Source organism: Lissotriton helveticus, chromosome 4_1, assembly GCF_964261635.1.
Source record: "Lissotriton helveticus chromosome 4_1, aLisHel1.1, whole genome shotgun sequence".
Lineage (NCBI taxonomy): Eukaryota > Metazoa > Chordata > Amphibia > Caudata > Salamandridae > Lissotriton > Lissotriton helveticus.
Window position 1 is genome coordinate 510,842,947 of NC_136063.1, and position 20,904 is coordinate 510,863,850.

The 20,904-nt window shown below is 44.3% G+C and overlaps 1 protein-coding gene across 1 annotated transcript in view; it reads left to right on the plus strand.

The window, feature by feature from the left end:
- The window catches only part of PAG1 (phosphoprotein membrane anchor with glycosphingolipid microdomains 1), a 518,307-nt gene that overhangs the window by 46,471 nt on the left and 450,932 nt on the right, over window positions 1-20,904 (plus strand). Inside the window, exon 2 of the mRNA XM_078687109.1 lies at window positions 9,961-10,051. The gene's annotated coding sequence lies outside the window, so the exon portion shown is untranslated. The remainder of the gene's footprint in view (window positions 1-9,960; window positions 10,052-20,904) is intronic.

The following is a 20,904-nucleotide window of genomic DNA, read 5'->3' on the forward strand; positions in this document are numbered from 1 at the left end:
AATTGAGCATGAGCAGCAAAGACAGATTTCTGTCTAACATTTCCTTTGACATGCTCTTCAGTGCTGCTTCAGCCTTCGGTCCAGATATAACAGGCAGAAGATGCATCTGGATTAGGTCTTGGAGGGATGAAAACTCTCAAAAGGTTGTTGTTACTCATCTTTCATTCTGTGTAATCCAGGCTTTTGGATCCCAGTTGGAGGAATTATTTTAGAATCCCTCTGAAAATCAATAAGCTCTGGGCTCTAGTCGTTACTCCATTTAGAGAGGGAGGTTTGGGAATTTGCCGGTCTTTTCATCAACTTCTTCGAGGGGTTTCAGTCAGCCCTTTCAGGGCAGAGGAAGTGACCGGGGCAGTTCCGTTCCTGTAAAGTCTCAGCAGCAACCAACCATCTTGCCAGCAGCTGCCAATTGATGACTATGTCGAGAAAGTGGGAGGAAGAATTCAGTGCTGCTCCAAGGTCTGGAAATCAACCATCTCAGACTCCCGGCTCGATCAGTTTATTCAAAAAGGTTACTGCTGTGTTCCAACCCCAACTTAGTAGTGCCCTCCCAAACACCAGTGTTTGCAAAAAGGGGTATTGGAGTTGTTAGTCAAAGCTGCCATAATGCCAATACCCAAAAAGAGGGCAGGGCTGCTACTCCTTAATGTTTTTGGTACAAAATCTTCAGGAGATTTTCAACCTGTCCTGGACTTAAAGATTGGGAATTGTTTGGTACCTTAGCAATTTTTCAAGATGGTGACTCTTCAACATATCCTTCAGCTGGTAGCTCCAGGAATGTTTCTAGCATCACTGGACCTCTTTAGATTACTTCCTTTGAGACTCTTGATCAGCTTTCTTTAAGTTCTTAGCGCTTAAGGTTGTTTTCTTGGGGAGAATCTCTTCAGGCCTTAAGTTTGGAGAAATTGTTACCCTTCTTTGTCATGTACCTTCTATATGGTTGTTTGAAGACAAGGTTGTCTTAAGATCTCATACTGTTGTTTTAGCCAAGGTGTTGCATTCTTTCCGCCTCTCTCTGGACCTAGTTCTTCTTGTTTTTCCCGTCTTTCTAATCGGGAAAACCTGTGGGATTCTTTGGATCTCCACAGAGCTCTCTCTCTCTTCATCTCTAAAGAACTTACTCTTTCAAACATGTAGATTCATTATTTGTCACCTTTGGTTTAGCCCATAAGGGTCTTTCGCCTTCTACTTCTGCTTAAGTAGATGGGTCAAGGTGATCAGTTCTTTAGCATATCAGAAGGCATATACAATATAATGCTCCTTTCTGTGCTGTGCAGGATGTGGGAGACAGAGTGGGTTGGATGCATAAATTGGGCCAGTCTGCAGTGCCGAGCTGAGCCGGTTGCTCATATACTATAGATTGAGACACATATTCAATGAGATTGCATTTGCTTTACTTAATTTTTTAATTCTCATGATCCACTTCTCCAAATGTTTGAAGACACATTTTAAATTTATGGAAGGGGTTTGGAGAGGGGGTGTAGGTAGAATTTTAAAAAGTCACAGGTCCCGAGTCGCATCACCCAAATTTGAACATCATCTGTTTTTATCACGATCAAATGTAATCATTGCATGGACCAAAGAGGGCTTAATAGCCAATTTAACCCTGCAGGGATTCTGATCTTAAGGATGCGCACAAACGTTTACAGCAAGCAAAGCATTTCACAGATACTAAACAGCAGGTTCTAGGATGAGCTGTGCAGAAGACTCAGGCTCCCTTCGCCCTCTCTGATCTACCCTACAGAGATTAATCTCTAACTACCTTCTTGCACTTTATCAATCTAAACTACAATACTACTCTGTTATTCATATGTAACCTGCAGATTAGACAGACACCTCCTTGCTGCAGAAAGGAGATGAAACCACAGCCATCATACTAAGACTGCTTCAGTGTGTTTTTGCATCCACTTTGTAACTGTCATTAGAAGGTGGGACCTGCAAGTGACCCACAGATACTGCGCAGCAGGTGCATTAACCGCAGGTGCTTTATTACTAGGACACCCTTCCGGTCACATTACGCATCACGATAGCAAGTGTGCTAACACTAACACACATAGATCAGTGCAGCAGACACTCAATCACCAATGCTCTTGAAATTGTCCTGAAAAATAAGTTTTCAGTAGATCTCAAGTTCTCTTTATGCAACTTATAGCAACGCTCTTACTTGGATAACTTTTACTGACTTGTTTTTTTACCCATTCTTTGCTATGGTTTATATGAATATTTGGCATGCATAAAAGAGCCCGCTATTTTAGAACTGTGTAGTAAAAATCAAACAGTATTGGCAAAGCCAATGGATCGGCGTTCGCCTGTTAACTTTAATTTAGCATCAACCTCATTCAATTATGTATAGTTGGTTCGTTTTTAATAGAACATCAGTCTGGCTTTCTTTTTTATTATGTTTTAGCGTGAACTTTTCGAAATTACCAGCTATCTACCCATGCTCTGGGATAATTTTTCTCTGAGAATTGTTTGAGAAAGAAACTGTAAATATTCTTGTTAGCAATTGTAAGGTCCATTTGTTTGTTGACCGTTCATTAATGTACAGAAAATATTTGGTGGTTGACTGTAACAGCCTTTCTGTGAAAAGCCTGTATACGCAGGTTGTGTGTTTTCTTTTGTAAGTTTTAGACTGTGTTGGATAGTTTTTAATCTTTCAGTAAACTCTCGTCTTTCTCTGATCTCTGAAACTTGAACTGTAAAAGATGGCTTGGGGATGGTACCTGAGGTGTGTTTACTTTGTGTCTTTCAAAGTTCGCCTGCAGACACACTGGGTCCAGCCTGTGGGTGCCCCCAAACACTGAGGTGAAGTCTGTACAGCTATCCATGTTTTCATAGGCGGCCTGTAGCGCTTCAAACTGCTCCCAGTGGCAAGCTGCCTCTTTCGACCTTGACCGACATTGCAGGCTGCTTGGTTCAGAACAGCCTCGATCTGAGAAATTAGACATTAATTAGTCTTCATGGAATGGGACTAAGAATCATTTGAATTTTTCTTTTTCTACCTGTGTGCGAGGAAGGTGACCCACATCATCTCCTAACGTCACTTGGCTTGTCATGTCTGCCTTTAACCCCTTTAATGCTGATGACGAGCTCAGCTCGTCATCAGCGTTACCTGCCGTACGCGGATGACGAGCTGAGCTCGTCATGAACCTCGGTAATTTAAAAAATGCCGCACACAGCGGGAAAAGCCGCCGCACGCATGCGGTTAATTATTGTGTCTGAGTGTTCGGATTACCTGGAACAGTGAAGTCATGGATGTGGGTTTTGGAGCTGTCGACTAGTGACAAACAGAACAGTGTTTCCTGTGTTTTTCTTTCTTTTGGTTTGTATCATAACAGTGGCGTAGCAAGGTCAGTTGGTACCTGGCGGAAAATTTCTTGTCACCCCGGCTTGACAAAAAGGCTAAAATATGTGTTTAAAACACATATTTTTGCCACCCCTCCCCCTCTGTGATGACACTTGTCACCCCCCCAGCTTGACAAAAATATGTGTTTAAAACACATATTTTTGCCATTTTGTCACCCTCCTCAGTGATGACACCTGGGGCGGCCCTTACCCACCACACCCACCTTCCTACGCCACTGTATCATAATAGATCCATCATACTGCTGTAGAACTGAAGACATTGATTTGTGTCCCCGTTTACAGACATTAAGAAGATGCATCAGAGTTGTATGTATGGGTTTGATGGCACTGTAGAGTATTGGTGGGCCCATAGGCAAGTACATAGCTGGTATTGATAAGGGCATGTTGTTTCTGCTCTTTTGAAATTGCGATTGTTTGTTTGTCCACTGCCTGGCAATCTGTACTATGAATTGTCTGCCTTCCAGAGACATCATTGTATTTGATGGACTACAAAGTAGTTTGTTGTTGGAGAAGCGGAGGTTCCTTCTCTGTGTTTAGTGGGTGACTCTAGAACCCAGAAGGAAAGAATGTTTGCTGAACATTTCCTTGTGAACCAAACCTTTATCCCAGTATCTACTGCAATCATGTACAGGGGTTGTACGGCGGTACAACGCATGTAATTACTTTGCATGCCTTAGACACGCATTTATTAGCGTGCATGTTTTTACAGCGAATATGCATTTACAAAGCATGCCAATACCACGCATTGTTTTTAGATTTAAAAGCAATGCATTTGTGGGGGGAGACCCCCACCCTCTACTACTTATCTTAAATGCGTGGTTTTGACATGTGTTGTAAATGCATTTTTGAGGTAAAAAATATGCGTGCTAACAAATGCGTGGTAAAGGCACAACGGGTAAAAACCTCACTGTGAAGGCTATTTCCCATGTACAGGCAGTGAATACTGGGAGAACAAGGCTGGTGTTAGGGTCAAAGTTTTGGTAAGATATAGATAAGTTGCCACATCTTGCGGCAATTGCAGCCTGCCTAAATATATTGAGTTACAGCTATCGAGTTCAAAAAAACTCAGGAGTGTTGGTAGGCTAAATCACTTTAGTAAATGTAGTTGTAAAAACAGGAGCTGATCAGAGCCTTCTTGATCTGCTGGATTGTGGGTAATTATCAATCAGTCTGTACCTCGACAATATTTAAAAAAGTAATTGTAATGTGATTCTTCTTTAGGGGTGTGAGGCCATGACTGTACACCATAGCAGGTCTCCTGAAATGGAACCAGGATTTCCATCTTGCACCATTCATTTTCAGATGGTTAGCAAAGCCAATCATCTACAAAACTCAAGCTGCCCTTAAAGATATCAGAGGTGCACCACCGCTGAATTCTTTTAAGGGCAACAAGAGTTCATGGGCACCCCACGTCTCTCAAATAGCTCACAGAGGACCGAAGTGTTATCAGTATATGTGCAAAATGTAAAGCAAAATAATTAATCAAGAATGCAAGAGGAGAAACATGTATACGGTAAAAGAACACAGATGGCCAAACCGCGGGGTACTCCCTAAGTCAAGGCTCAACCGGACCAGTGATACGGCAGACTAGCCACCATTTGATCTTTCAGTGGTCTGCCAATTTAGGTGTCCGCATATTTTCTTTCTTCTGTTCTTAGTGGCACAATTGTGCATTAAAAAATAACCGTCATGCCAGCTTGCCAAGGCAAGATGAACTGGCTTTGCCAATGGTTTTATTTTTGTGGTAGTACAATGGTTCAGGTGAAGGGAATGTCCCAAAAGTAGGCGTATATGTACAGTTACCAAACCACTCTCAACTGCAGTTGAGTATATCCAGGATATAAGAAGTTGTTGGTCAACTGTGTTGAAAACTGCCAATAGATCAAATTATACCATCTATGCATCACTGCAGTCTTTTCCATGGACCCCAGGTTGTACATTGCAGCTAGTACCACTGATTCAGTCTCCTGGCATTTGTAAAGTCAGTCACTGTCTAAAAAAAAAAAGCAAACTTGAATTTTTCATTCGACTGCTTTCTCCAGTAATTTAGTAGAGTAATGCAATTATGAGACAGGTTGACAATTAGCTGCAAAGACTTTGTTCAGGGTTATCTTTCTTAATAGTGGAATCAACACATTTTTCTTAAGGTAGAAAGAGATCTACCCCAGAGAAAAAAGTCAGGAGAAAAGAAAGCTTAGTTCCTCTCCAAATAAAAGTAATGAAAATCTTCATGACTTTTACTGGCTAGTTCCATTAGCGCTTTGAAACCTGAGGCCATATTACCGATAGGACACACTGTCCCACTCTGAGCTACAGTACACCCTTAACTATGTGTGCCAGCAACAGACTGGGACAGTGCACTCCATTATAGTCAATACCCTATTGAGAGCACAGGCACAAACTCGTGCTTGCACTGTGAACAGTGCACAAATCAACGCCTTCATGTCTTATGCTATCAACACGCTACTCCATTGGATAAACCCATGGGTCCGAGACTTTCATCAGAAAATGAAGATCAAGGTTACAAGAGTACTATCTGAAAATATCAAGGAGCATGTCAACACAATATTACCCAAAAATGTTTCTTGTCCCCTTTGTTGTAGATTGGGTGGTCTCTCATACTGCAATAGTTTTGTATTTGGAATTGTGCTGAATGGTTAGGGATCCCTGGGTTATAGCTTGGTTTCCGACTGTGTGATCTTCTGTCATATTGATATTCCTTGCCTATTGATTCACTATGTAATAGCCACCTTGCTCACTATTGAGGAAGGAGGAGTCCATTTTCCAGACAGGAGCAAATCCAGTGATGATGCAGGTCATATGAGGAGGGTGAGAGTTTGGCATGCACTACCCTACCACGTGCCACTTTCCATGACCACATTAATTTCAAGGTACCGCGTTGACCATAAGTAGATGTAACCACAAAGGGCATCACATCTTTTTGTATGACCACAAATCGACCGTGGGTGTTTGCAATATCCTCAAGCTAAAATTTGTCTCAGCCCCCCCCCTTCCTTTGCTAGTAGGTAGGTGGCCAAAATATCCCCTTAAAATGTAAGTTGGCTGTGGCTAGGTGGGATTCTTTTTCTGCTAAAGAATATTAATCAAAATGAGAACGAGTTTGCCTATGACTCCTATTTATCATGCAGGACGTGTACTTAGTTGCAGGAGTGAGAAGTCCTAGTGCGAGTAAGAAATGTTCCTTACATTCTCTGGGACACCTTTTGAGCAAGGGCTTTGATGGCCAGAGTACTCCAGATTTAGGCAGGCTGCAGAGTTTTTTTTACTATAACTCGGGCCCTGAAGAAAATGTAACTCATGCCCTCGCCATATACTGCTTATACTCTCACATATTAAATGAAATGTCAGAATTTATGACAACACTAAATGGCAGGGAGCGAGTTAGAATTACTTCAGGATGCAAATTAGTTACTTCAGCTAACAGTAACTGGTGAATTTCAGCGTTTTTGTTTTTTAGTTTCGTTATGTTGTAACTAACATTGTCACCTAACTATAGCATCACTTTCACATATATATATATATATGTTTTGGTTACCTCTTCGTCCATTGGTTTATCCAGCTGTTATTTACATTTTACTTCTGCCCAGTACAGCATGAAGCAATGCTCGCCTTTGGCCCTCTTCCACTTTGAATTACTATATTTTGCCTGATCATGTGCACTTCTACCTAAAAAGAAGTGCACGTATTGCCAAGGTTATAGATAATGCTGTGCTTTGCTTGTACCTTTTTCATTCATTTTTTAAAATAATTTTTTGTTTTAAAGTTACCTTCTACATTTAAACTACAATTTCACATTACACTATTTCAAATCCCATAGCACCTTTTCTTTGCACCAATTATATTAACCTGTAATATGGAATATTGCTAAGAGGGATTTCTTTACATGTCCAAGTGTGTGCTAAGAAGCACAAGCACTGTCATTTTTCTTTTTAAAAGTGTTTTTTCTTTTATTTAAAATTAGTATTGCAAGCATAGGTCTGCCACTTTAGGTGTCCGCATATTTTCTTTCTTCTGTTCTTAGTGACACAATTGTGCATTAAAAAATAACCGTCATGCCAGCTTGCTAAAGCAAGATGAACTGGCTTTGCCAATCGTTTTATTTTTGTGGTAGTACAATGATTCAGGTGAAGGGAACGGCCCAAAAGTAGTCGTATATGTACAGTTACCAAACCACTCTCAACTGCAGCTGATCATTTGCCTGGTGTCGTAAGACATTAGTGGTAATGTAATCAATGTGTGCCAATGCTGGACAGGTGCTTGGAAGCCAAAAACAAATGATCATATTACATTAAGAAGGCTCCAAATTCATCTCTTTCAATGTGTGGTGGTCCCTGGTGTGTGTTGCTTTCCATAACTATGTATGTATTAAAACGGGGCAACCCAGTATTCCCCCAAGTAATTGGGTAATGTAATCTACAAACGAAAAATGTTCCTGGAGGCATTGTTTGTACTCAACTTAATCTTATGCTGGTAAGCATGGTCGAATGACATCAACAAATCACTCATGCACAATACCAATGACGTACTTATAGGGATTGAATCCTCACAACATCACATCCATTGCACATAATTACAGTACAAATAAAAATTGTTATATACACAAGTACATCAAAAAACAACACTGAAGCCACCTTATCTCTGTATGAACATTCATTAGGTTTGGGGATTCTAGGAAGCACAAAGATCCTCCCTAACATAAAGGTACAAGACACCACAGTCCATGAGATACAAATCATCACATTTCAACTTTGAATGGAGGACTGAAAGCACCATACAGTGTCACTAATGCTGTTAGAGAGGACAGACTGTTGATGTTTCGATCTCAAATGGCACACCAGGTCTGCAAAACCATCCTCCGTATTCAGTGTTGAGAGGGAGAAAAGCCTGTACGGACTTGCCAATAAATCAAATATACCTCTGCACAAAGGGTTCAGCAGATGCCCTATGCATCAAGTAATTTGAACTACGTGCTATTCACTCAGGAAATATGATTGTGGTCACTGATGCGTCCATGGCGGGATCAGTTTGGTTGGCCTGTTGATCGGTGATTAGAATCATATTTCCCAAGTGATGTGTTATCAAGTACCTACAGGCTTTACTCCTTCTCTACACTTAGTCCTGAGGATGGTCTTGTGGTTCTGGTGTGCCATTTGAGACCGAAACGTCAACAGAGCTGTCACCCAGGCCCTCATCACCAGCCAACTGGACTACGGCAATGCACTCTATACGGGCACCACCACCAACCTCATGAGAAGACTCCAGACGATCCAGAATGCAGCAGCCAGGCTGATCCTCAACCCGCCCAAGAGAACCTACATCACCCAACACTGAAAGACCTCCACTGGCTCCCCATCCAGATGAGATGCCAATTCAAGCTCCTGACCCACGCCTCCAAAGCCCTGCATGATCAAGGACCCGACTACATGAACCACCGCCTGAATTTCCACCCGCCTTCTTTGACTGATACACGCTGCACACACCTGGATACCCTCCGGTGTGATAAGCCACGCTTGATATGTACCCCCTGATTGATTGATTGATTGATTGATCGGGTATGCTCTAGTCTAGATCATCATTGACAGGTAATCTCACACAAGAGAACCATTTGACAGGCGATCCTCTGGAATTCCCTTCCCCTGGATCTGCGATCCACCGCCCGCCCGCAATTTCGCAAACATCTCAAAGCCCACTTGTTCACAAAATCCTTTGATTAAATCCCCAGCAGTCTCCCCCGTTTTTTAGCCCTGGATCTGGTTAGCAGCAGCGCCAAGAAACCGCAGGTGAACGAGCGCTCTACAAGTATTTTAAAACTCAAACTCAAACTCTTGCTGGGAACACAAGACCTTTCATTATGAGTCACTCACAGTTTTTAACTCTCAGAGGAAGTACCTGGTTACCCTCCACCTGGGATTACTGGGTGCAAATGCAGAAACATCCATCCTGGTCAGAGTCCCTGCCCAGACCCCACCCAACACTCTCCCGTTGCACTGGGGGGGCACTCCTGCCACTGTCCCTGCTCATGACCTGGAGTAACCTTCATTCTCAGATTAACACCAAGTACGAGCAGGTAGGAAATCTGAACTGTAAAGTCTCCTTAATCGAGCACGATTTACCAAATTGCAGGGTTTGCGACTAGAACGGTCATTTGTACATCTGGAGCTAAACTCCTGTCTCTGAAGCAGAAAATTGTTTCATTCCCAAAGGTTTTCAGTAGTTATGCATGCTATGAATTCTTAGTGCTTCTGCACGTTTTACCAGGCTATGTATAGACCAAAATGTTGATGTATTTGTTTAATTAAGAATATACATTGACACCTGCTACATCAGCTGCTGATGCTTTAGAGCCATGCTATCTATGCTGCTAGAATTTAAACAGCAGTTAACTATACAATCACAAATGACCTAAAATGTTAATAAGTATGAAAAAGAAACGATCGGCAGCGCAGTGGCTGATAAGGCTATCGACGTTGCTTCTGAAAATGATGGAAACCGAGCTATTGATCTGTAGGTGGCTGAACTGAAACCCTCCCTAATGATGGAGCTCTTTAACCTTTCTGTTTTATGTCTCCATAGGGATCCTCTGTCTGAGGCGCCATACGTCATCCGTGGCATCGAATACTAAACTGGATCAAGGTTGTCAAAGGAGCGGATTTGAGAATACCTGGTATGTGCTGAATCCTTCCAACTTTGCATATAAATACAGAACAATCGATAATGACGGCCTCTGTTGCTGTGGAGAGCGTTCTGTGAGAAGCTGACATGTTTAAGGCCCTGAATTGCCTTCTGAAAGGTGTGCACCTGTAGGGATTCAAGTCTACCTAAAGGATCGATGTTTTGCATAATTGCATCAGCACAGGAAATACCAGTCTGGAAATGAAGCAGTCGTGAATTATTGTGCCAAGTTATGAGAGTGAATGAGTATGTTTCAGTGCTGTAGAAACAAGCATTGGCAAAGCCAATAGGACTCGTCTTTGGGACCTATTAGCCTTGTCAAGGGTTTGTAGCGATGCTGAGCAGGATAGTAAGAGGAATAAGAAAAACCCATGCCTCTGCGAGCTGCTTCCTTTTGTAGGCATGCACATCATGCATGCATGTACCTACAAAATGACGTAGTCACTATTTATTTTGTATTCACTAGTCTTGATTGGATCTTTCAATAGAAAGCAAATGTGTAAAAACGGTTTTTTTTAAGCAGGTGGGGGAAAAGCGACATGTGGGTGGAAGCAAAATGGGGCAGAGAAGGGGAGGAAGCAACACAGGGCATGTGTGGGGTAGTAAAATGGAGGGAATGGGTGGGGGAAGCAAACAACACAAAGAACAACTTGGAGAGCAGGAGGGAATGCAAATGAGCTAGAAAGACAGTAACATGAAAAGTGGGGTAGAGAAGCATAAAGGTGAGAAAGCAACGCAGAGGAGAAGCTCACATGGGCGAGTGCAACATGGAGGGGGTAAAGAAGAAGCACGTGGTCAAGAGCGAGCCCAACACGGAGCACAGTAGAGTGGGGAAGAGACGTATATGAGTGAGATAGCTGGAAAACACATACAATCTTGTGGAGTGTTTTACCATAAAGAAAAAAAGTACCTGAAAAGTAGGCAGTGGATGGACACAAGTAATGTGCCAGTGCTCCAGGGAAGAGACAAACACAGGAAGAGGAAGTAAAGCGTACACAAACGAATGAATAAGAAGCAAGCACATGAGTGACAACCAATGGTAAGCAATAGGTGGGATCTAAGCCCACTCTAAGCTGACAGTATGTCTTTTTGCAAACTAGGCAGTTTGTACTCGCTGGGATGCCAGACCTAATGATGTCCACAATTACAATATAGCATCCAGAAACCTAGCACAGGTAGGGAGTGTGTCATAAAAAAGAAAGCAATTTACAAAATTAATTCTTCTAAGGAGACAATTGCAAAAACCTTAAATCAGCGAATGACAGAATGAATGATTACAGAGCATAGAGAGGGATGGTACTCCAGCAAGCTGAAATAAAGAAGGAGGGGAGGGGTGAGACGTGAGAGAAAATAGAAGTAGAGCTCTATGGAGCTGTTTCATAATTACACTTTTTTTTATTAAGGGTTGGAATGTGTGCCCAGCACATGAAAATAATAGTGTGGCCTTTCCACAGGTACACCATTTGTTAAAGCGAAACAGGCTTTTCATTTTTATGCATGCGTATTTTTGGGTGGACCGGATTATGCATGGTTATAAGATTGTGCATGTCTGTATATGTTTTAACATGCCACTGAATGCCTCTGGTTCATGTTTGCTTGTGCATAGCATGGTGTGTCTAGCTAGTGCATTTGTATAGACGTATGGCAGAGTATTTCTTTGTGTGTGTTTGTCTGATTTTATGGAGCTGTTATTGTGCATTTGTGTGACTGTAAATTTGTTTAAATGTTGCTGTATGTCATGCAAGCATGTTTGTGTGTGGATTTCTGTACCTTATACATGTTTGTGTGTATGCGTACAGATTTGTGAGAATAGCACCATGTGTATTTCTAGTGTGTTTGTGATGCCATGTGTCAGTGTATGTCTTAGTGTGTTACTGTTTGTTTGAGTGCCTTTGAGTCTTAGTGTGTCTTCACCAGGTGCTTGTTAGTCTTTGTAACCGTGTGTTTTTGTGCACATAACACTGAGTGTCTTGCTAGGGTGTTTATCACTGTGTGTGTCTCGGCCTGTGCAACACTATATTTCTGGGAGTTGAGGTTTGAGTGTGGTCTACAGATGTAGTCTGTGTTTCGACACCTGATCAAATGTCTTTTTCAGGCCAATGACATTTGTTTACTTTCAAACCAATGTTATAAAGTATTTATGTATCCCAACATTTTCATGCTCAAGGCCGACTGCAAACTATGCCAAATGTTTAAAACATTTGTTGAAACTGGAGATTTTATTTTGTATTGATGATATGCAACCAATTTTTCTAATGAATGTCCTACAAAAACCTCAATTTGTATTACTGCCTTAAAACGACGAAAGGGAGTGGCCATTGTGTATGTCTGTTACCATGATCCTATTTTACACACTTTCAAGAAGTGATATAAGCAGAACGGAATCATGGCTACAATAAACGTCAAAGCCAGACTTTGGTGGGAAACCAAGGACGCTGCAAGACATGGCTGTCAGATTTGATTCCTATTCAAGATGCTCACATAGCAAATTAAAATGACTGTTGGTTTCAGTTATTAACATGAGTACTGTAGATATTCTAAGGAATGAGGTTGAGTTGTCATTGTTTCTACGCTTGGCCTGCAGCGAAATCCTCCATCCCTGCCTGTTCTGTGGTTGTGGCAGCCAGGCACGCACATCCTCTGCGAATCTGGACTTGGGAAGTGGACCATTCTGAAATCGCACCGGGCGCCTGCAGGATCTGCGGAACAGCCTGTTTGTAGCCAAGAGCCAGCGATGGCTCTCAAAATGGCCACAATGGCTCCCCAGCAGCTTCTCCTGGCATCTTTAGTTCTGCGCACATGCTTAGCGTTAGAGGACTTCAGGAGTCTGCCAGCCACCAAGAAGATAACAAGACATGGCCATGTTCTGTAGAGCCCTGGTAAGGGCCACGTCCAGTGATGAGGTTCTAAAGAAGCCAGGAGGTTAAAATAAAATTAGAACTGAAAGGACACCATTGCAGGAGTCCATAATAATCTACGCAGGCTGCTTTGTGTGTAGACAGCCATTTTCTCGTAAAGTTTTAGTATTCTGTTTTAACCACTGCATTTCTATTAACAACATTCCCCTCAGTCCCCCGGGAGTCAATGGTCGTAAATTTAATGAGGCTCGGGGAGAGTTGTCAGAGGCCTTCTACGGCTCCCTCAGGGGCTCTGAGTGGACGAGAGACTCTAATGTATGCCAGGTCAGAGCGGCCATGCTGGCATTAATGGCTCGGGGACCGTCGGTGATGACGACAGTTGAGATGTGTATGCTTCGTACCTTTTCGGTACCGTGTACAGTGACGAGGAAAAAGTCCCGACAAAGTGTGCCTCGCCATATGCCCTTAGCTGTGGAGCAACAGTGTTTCTGTTGCTAGTGCACAGCATGTTAGGTTGTAGTTACAGGCAATCAGCATTCTTAAAATCTCTGGGGTCTGGGAATCTGCCCTAGAAACTTCCACTGTACAGGAACAATTCCATAATCCTTGAGACATTGGCCAAATGAAACCCAATTACACACTTACTGCAGCCTTCCTTGGAGACATGCTGCATGAAGAAAATCTTAGTATGGCGCCCTCGGGTCAAAATTCACACAAAGCAAGTTTCGGCTGGTGCTTTATTTTTGTGAGGTAAGGAGATCGGAGGTTTAATGCAGCAATATACTTATTTGAGGTCTGGCTATAACCAAGACATTTTTATTTTACTAAAATTGTACATACAATATGGCTACTTATACGGGCGTTCAGGCTGCTCTCTTCACCCATTGGTCTTTTTTTTGTGTCATTCTAGTTTTGCTTCTGCCTACCACACCATATACTATGGGGCATGGGTCAGCCCATTTGAGCCATTGGCTCACTTTACTGTGAATGACAGCATTGTGCTTGTGCACAATGTATATTGCTACCAAAAAGTAATATCATTAAATATTTTTTCATTCTGCAAAGCCAAACAGCTCTTTTGACGCCACTCTTGGACCATTGTTGCCACATGCAGTGCAGCGCTTCGCGTGCTGGAACTTTGAGCATTGTACATTTTTTGATTAATTTTTTCTCCTTGAAGTTTAATTGAACACGTTTTAAGCACATTCATAGATGGTTCCAGTTGTGTTTGCACGTACAGACAGCCGTCTTTAATGTTGCTGCTAATCTTTTTTTTGTGTCATAATTTTTTATTGGAGATCAAAGATAGGCAATTTCATAGGTTACAAAACAATGCTGCTAAACTTTATTACAAAAACGTTATAAGATGGCTGACTGTGTATGTATGCATTCGTGTTCAAGCATTGCATGCATTCTTTGTATGTAATTAAGAATTTCAAAAACAAAAAAAAGGATTGACAAAATATCAGTTGTCTTTGTCAATGCCGGTTTCAGCATGAGACTCAGTAGTGAATTTGTCATGCAGCAAAGAGTTCTCTTTCTGTACCACGCTATATAGTGAACACTGTACGTTCGTTAAGTGAAAGATGCTGTCTCACCACATTTGTAGGAGACACCACAACCCAGATTGAGCAGATGAGTTCATCTCTTTCATCAAAGCTGAGATGGGTGTCCACAAACCCTGCTTCCTCTCTGATACTCTCCCTGTTTTCGTTTGGTACAGGTGTTGAAGGTTTCTCTACTACCGAGGATCCCCTGTGTTAGTATGAGCTGAATACTTCACCTTTGCAGCAGCACTTTTCCTCTTTTTAGGTCGAAGCCTACCAAACGCGGCAGCTGTCTTGTTTGCTAAAATATTCCTGGGGACGTATAGAAAGCTGACCTCCAAATGCATTCTCCCAATTGCTTACCATTGCCTCTGTGATTTTTAACTCACCTTTGCCTGCTTTGTTAGCTGGCCTTATTTTTTAGGCTGTCCACCATGTGTGTCTCCCTTCCGTGGATTATAGCCTGTTTACCATTGCTCCTTGGATTCTTCCACGAGTGCAAGCTCTCTGTAAACAGGCCTTTACATTTTGTTCTTGTCACTTTTGCTGTACACTCAAAGGCAGAGGTAAAATGTCAGCCTCTGTCTTCTGAGGGAACTTGGTATGTGCTTTTCTTTCACTGACTTCAATTTGAGAGGCTTTATCTGACGCTCTGGGAGTTTGAAAGGGGGTGGCTTTTTTACCTTTGATTCTGTGTAGGGTTTAGTCACTTTTTTCATTTGTTCTCCCTGTCGCCGGTTCTGGGTGTTGCTAGCGCCTTGACACCTTTGGGCACTATGTACACTACAAATGTATTTTACTTACTCGCTAAAGGCTTTTTTCTGGCACAAAACAACATTTAAATGCTTGTAAATTAACTGTGAAAACATTTCAGAATGTAACAGAGTTAGGACAGCACATCAGAAGCACTGTGCCACTCCGCTCCACTCTGTCCCACTCTCTGCCACTCCACTCTATTCCATCCTTTCCCACTCCACTCTGTTCCACTCTATGCCACTCTATTCTACTCCACTCTATTCCACTCTATGCCCCTCCACTCTACAACACTCTATGCCCCTCTACTCTACAACACTCTACGCCCCTCCACTCTACAACACTCTACGCCAATCTTCTCTACGCCACTGCACGACAATCCACAACACTCTTCACTACTCTACTCTACACCACTTTACCCCACTCTATGCTATGCCACTCCACTCCATGCCACAACACTCCATGACACTCAACGCTATGCCTCTCCACAACACTGAGACTCCACTCTATCCTTCTCCACACCTCTCCACTCTACGACACTCCACTCCACTCTACCACACTCCAAGGCACTCTACTCCACTCCAAACTACAACTCTATGCCCCTCCGCGCTATGCCCCTCCGCGCTATGCCCCTCCGCGCTATGCCCCTCCGCGCTATGCCCCTCCGCACTATGCCCCTCCGCGCTATGCCCCTCGACGCTATGCCCCTCGATGCTATGCCCCTCCGCGATATGCCCCTCTGCGATATGCCCCTCCACGCTATGCCCCCCAAGCTATACCCCTCCACTCTATGCCCCTTCATGCTATGCCCCTCCACACTTTGCCACTCTACTTCACTCTGATGCTTTACTCCACTCTACACTATGTCACTCGACTTCGCTCTATGCCACTCTTCTCTTTGGCATGACACTACAAGCGACTCCACTCTACCCCCTCAACTCTGACACCCCACTCCACTTTACACCACTCTGTGCCCTCCTACTCCTCTCTATGCCACCCTACTTTACCTCTCTCTACTCAATGACACTCTACGACCCTCTGACACTCCTCTCTATGCCCCGCCACACCATGCCACTCTACCCTATTCCACTCTGCACCACCATACTCTAATCCACTCTATCCTGCCCCACTCTACGCTACTCTACCCGACGCTTCCCCATGCCACACTATGAACCTCCACTCTATAACCTCCACTCCACGACCCTCCACGTTATGCAATAATAGTCTACGACACTCCAGTCTATTACACTTGCCTCTGAGACACTCCATCCTACTCCACAACACCCCTCTCTATACCACAACACTGCACTCTGACACTGCACTCTGACACTGCACTCTGACACTGCACTCTGACACTGCACTCTGACACTCTACTCGTCTCCATGCCTCTCTACTCTACAACAGTCTACTTCCTCATCACCACTCTATGCCTCTCCACTCTGATACACTAGTCTACTCTATGCCACCCATGTCTATGACACTCTGTCACTCCATTCTATGACATTCTACTCCCCTATGCACCCCTTCACTTTACGGCCACTGTATACAACTGCACACCACTCTATTCTACTCAACTCCACACCTCTCTACTCCATTACACTCCACTCTGCTCCACTCCACAACACTTCATGACACTCCACTCTACTCCAAGGCACTCCATGGCACTTCACAACTCCCCATGACACTCCACTCTGACATTGAATGACACTCCTCTCAATGCCACACCACAAACCTCCATTCGACGCCTCTCCACGACACTATACGCCACTTCACTCTACAACACTCTTCTCCACTCTATACTACTTCATTCTACAATATTCCACGCCACTCTCCTCTGTGCCACTAACTTTTAGCTATGCTGAATAGCAACCACGCTACTGTACAACATGGCCAAAACACATTGTCAAAGCCAATAGCTCTTAAAGGTGACACAACTGATTGGCTTTGCCAATGCTTTTTTGCTGTTTAACACTTGCCCAAATAATTGCAGCCTAATTCCAAATATAAACCGTGCGCTCCTTGACCCAAAGTGCTCTGCTCAAAATCACCACCAGAAATGTCATTGGGAGCTGCTGCCCTTCTTTTTTTTTTTTTTTTATCTTACTGCACATTCAGGTGAACATAGAGCTGGGTAATACTCTAGATGTGGCTGCTACTAGAAGCAGGTGACTGGTTTCAGTATTACACATATGAGGTGGGTCCCCTCTTTAATTGCACTTTTATGCTCATTCCTGTCTGGTCAGTGTGAGCGTGGTGATTCTTGCACTGGTGGGACCGTACACCTCTGGTTATGCCACTGCATGATGGTCACCGAGATGTGCAAGAAGCACCTCTGTAGAGTACCCTGAGAGGGTTCATTTGTGAACGCAGTAGAAGTTTAGCATTTGTGAGGCAGTCCGGTCTACTCAGTTTTGCCATCCGTGGGTGACTCACTTTCACACTGTCCACCGCACATGCAGGTAGTGGGATATGTTGGACCATAATTTGTCCTTTGCTGGGTAAGTATCTCTGTTATATAAACACAAAGGAGGGGTGAGGGTCAAGAACATTTATACTCTACCACCCCGGACCCCCAGGAGACTCTAATGTATGCACAAGAGGGGTGTATAGAGTGAGTTATATCAACAAAATAACCAAACAGAGAAAGCCCCAACAGGGCAAATTACTCTATTTGAAAAAACTGCCCTCACTCACATACCGAAGTATGTGACATGCTTCATCATCGGGCCTGCTTACAAAACGACCTGGTGTAGCCACATAAGTATCTCTGTTGCCAAGCTCTGACAGTCCTTGCCTTCCGAGTCCTTTTCCACTCCAAGAAAGTTAGGAAGGAGTTCAGCAGTGGTCGTAGAAGTATTTCATCATAAGAAAAGGTTTCAGTCAAAAGATGTTGTTTTAAACAATTAAGATGCAATTTATTTTATGTGATACCTAGAAGAATAATGCATTTGTGCTGCCATTTACACTACTTCTCTCTCTGTTCCAACATTGTTCCTCCACCCTCCTTGATGCACTATAGCTCACTTTAGGGGCCACTTACACAAAAGGATTTTGTAATTACAAAACCTACAATTAGCAAAAATCACTGGATTTGCAATCTCGAAAGGCCTTTTTCTAATGTACAAACCCAATTTTATGAGTTGGAAAAGCTTTCCCAACTAATAAAAGGAATGTTTGCAATGCAGGCCATATAGTAACGTTGAAGGGGCATAAAAAGTGTTTTTTCCAAATTGCAATTTGGTATGCAATGTTTCAATGGTTGTCGACCTCATTTTCAGTTGCAAGCTATTAAACAGTTACTGATGCCTTAAAGGACATGGTAACTGATTTGCAATGGTTAAGAGGTACCTTCGGGACCTTTTCCTTTTCAACGGAGCGAGTCCAGCAGATGACCTGCTGGACTCGCTCCGTTGCGGTCGCTCCCACACGCTCCCTGCCTCAGCCCCTTCTCTGCCTGCACCCCTCCTCCAGCTAAATTGGATTGCCTGCCTCGGCGACATCGCCTGCAATCTCAGAGCGCTGCAACGCGGACATAGCGCCTGGTATCGTTATCTGCCTTCGCATTTTAGCCAAGTTGCCTGTATTAGTATTTAAATTAATTGCGCTGCACTGCTGTGTAATTTCATCGATTTGAAAAGCATTTTTGTCTTTGTGCCCCAGTTTCGCTTCCTGCCATTTGGTTGTTTGTTGTCTCATGGCCCTTGTCTCCTCCCCGCTCCTGCCTCCCAGCTGACCCGCCCACCCACTGGTAGAGGAAGCTCTCTCCTCCTACTACCAATTTGTGACCTGCTGGACTCGCTCCGTTGCGGTCGCACCCACACGCTCCCTGCCTCAGCCTCTTCTCTGCCTGCACCCCTCCTCCAGCTAAATTGGATTGCCTGCCTCGGCGACATCGCCTGCAATCTCAGAGCGCTGCAACGCGGACATAGCGCCTGGTATCGTTATCTGCCTTCGCATTTTAGCCAAGTTGCCTGTATTAGTATTTAAATTAATTGCGCTGCACTGCTGTGTAATTTCATCAAGCATTTTTGTCTTTGTGCCCCAGTTTCGCTTCCTGCCATTTGGTTGTTTGTTGTCTCGTGGCCCTTGTCTCCGCCCCGCTCCCGCCTCCCAGCTGACCCGCCCACCCACTGGTAGAGGAAGCTCTCTCCTCCTACTACCAATTTGTGACCTGCTGGACTCGCTCCGTTGCGGTCGCTCCCACACGCTCCCTGCCTCAGCCCCTTCTCTGCCTGCACCCCTCCTCCAGCTAAATTGGATTGCCTGCCTCGGCTACATCGCCTGCAATCTCAGAGCGCTGCAACGTGGACATAGCGCCTGGTATCGTTATCTGCCTTCGCATTTTAGCCAAGTTCCCTGTATTAGTATTTAAATTAATTGTGCTGCACTGCTGTGTAATTTCATCGATTTGAAAAGCATTTTTGTCTTTGTGCGCCAGTTTCGCTTCCTGCCATTTGGTTGTTTGTTGTCTCGTGGCCCTTGTCTCCTCCCCGCTCCCGCCTCCCAGCTGACCCACCCACGCTCCGCCCCCCTCCACTCTATATTTAAGACAGATGGACCTACGTGCAGCGTCCACGCGCAGCGGTCGCGCCGAAGGTGCGCCAAAGGTAAGCCCATCTACGCCCGGCCCGCGCCCAGCGCAAGACCCCCTGTCCCCCGCAAAACACACCCCTCCCGCATTACATACGACGCCGCTACCCTCTCTGCACTTAACCCCGGACGACCCCTTACCTGCTTCCAAGCCGCCCCAGGACACACCCATGGACCATTTACCTGTAACTCCTGCAAGTTTGACTGCATCAGGCCCCTCACCAAACCCACAAACACCAAACAGAATCCCGACAACAACCACCTGAAATGCATCCTTCTGAACACCCGCTCAGTCCACAGCCACGCCATACAACTTTGGAATCTACTCGACACCACATCACCAGACGTCGCCTTTCTTACTGAAACATGGATGAACGCCTCATCCACGCCTGACATCGCCATAGCCATCCCTGACGGCTACAAGATTATCCGTAAGGACCGCACCGACCAAATAGGAGGAGGCATCGCCATCGTCCATAAGAAGACCATCCGCATCACTACCAGCTCAGACGACAACCTCGCAACCGCCGAACACCTCCACTTCCAGATTCACATCGACCCCAAGACCACACTCAGAGGCACCCTCATCTACAGACCACCAGGACCCCGCACACAATTTAGCAAAGACATCACTGACTTCATCAGCCCACACGCCCTCCCTTCTGAGGACTACATTCTACTAGGCGACCTCAACTTCCACCTGGAAAAGAACAGTGACAACAACACTACCACCCTTCTGGACAACCTCGACAATCTCGGACTCAAAAAACTTGTGGACACCCCCACACACTGGGCCGGACACACACTCGACCCAATCTTCACATCCAGCAAATACATCTCCTTCAATCACTCTCCATTGGACGGACCACTACTGCGTTCACTTCAACTACAAAAAGACTACGAACCACAACCACCCACAACCAATTCCCCGCAGAAACTGGAACAAAATCACCACCGACCAACTCTTCACATCGCTCCACCAACACCCCCCTGCCCATTCATCAGACCCAAACCAAGCAGCCACCAATCTCACACAATGGATCACCCACAGTGCTGATGAATTGGCACCCCTGAAAAACAACCCGACCAAACAAAAT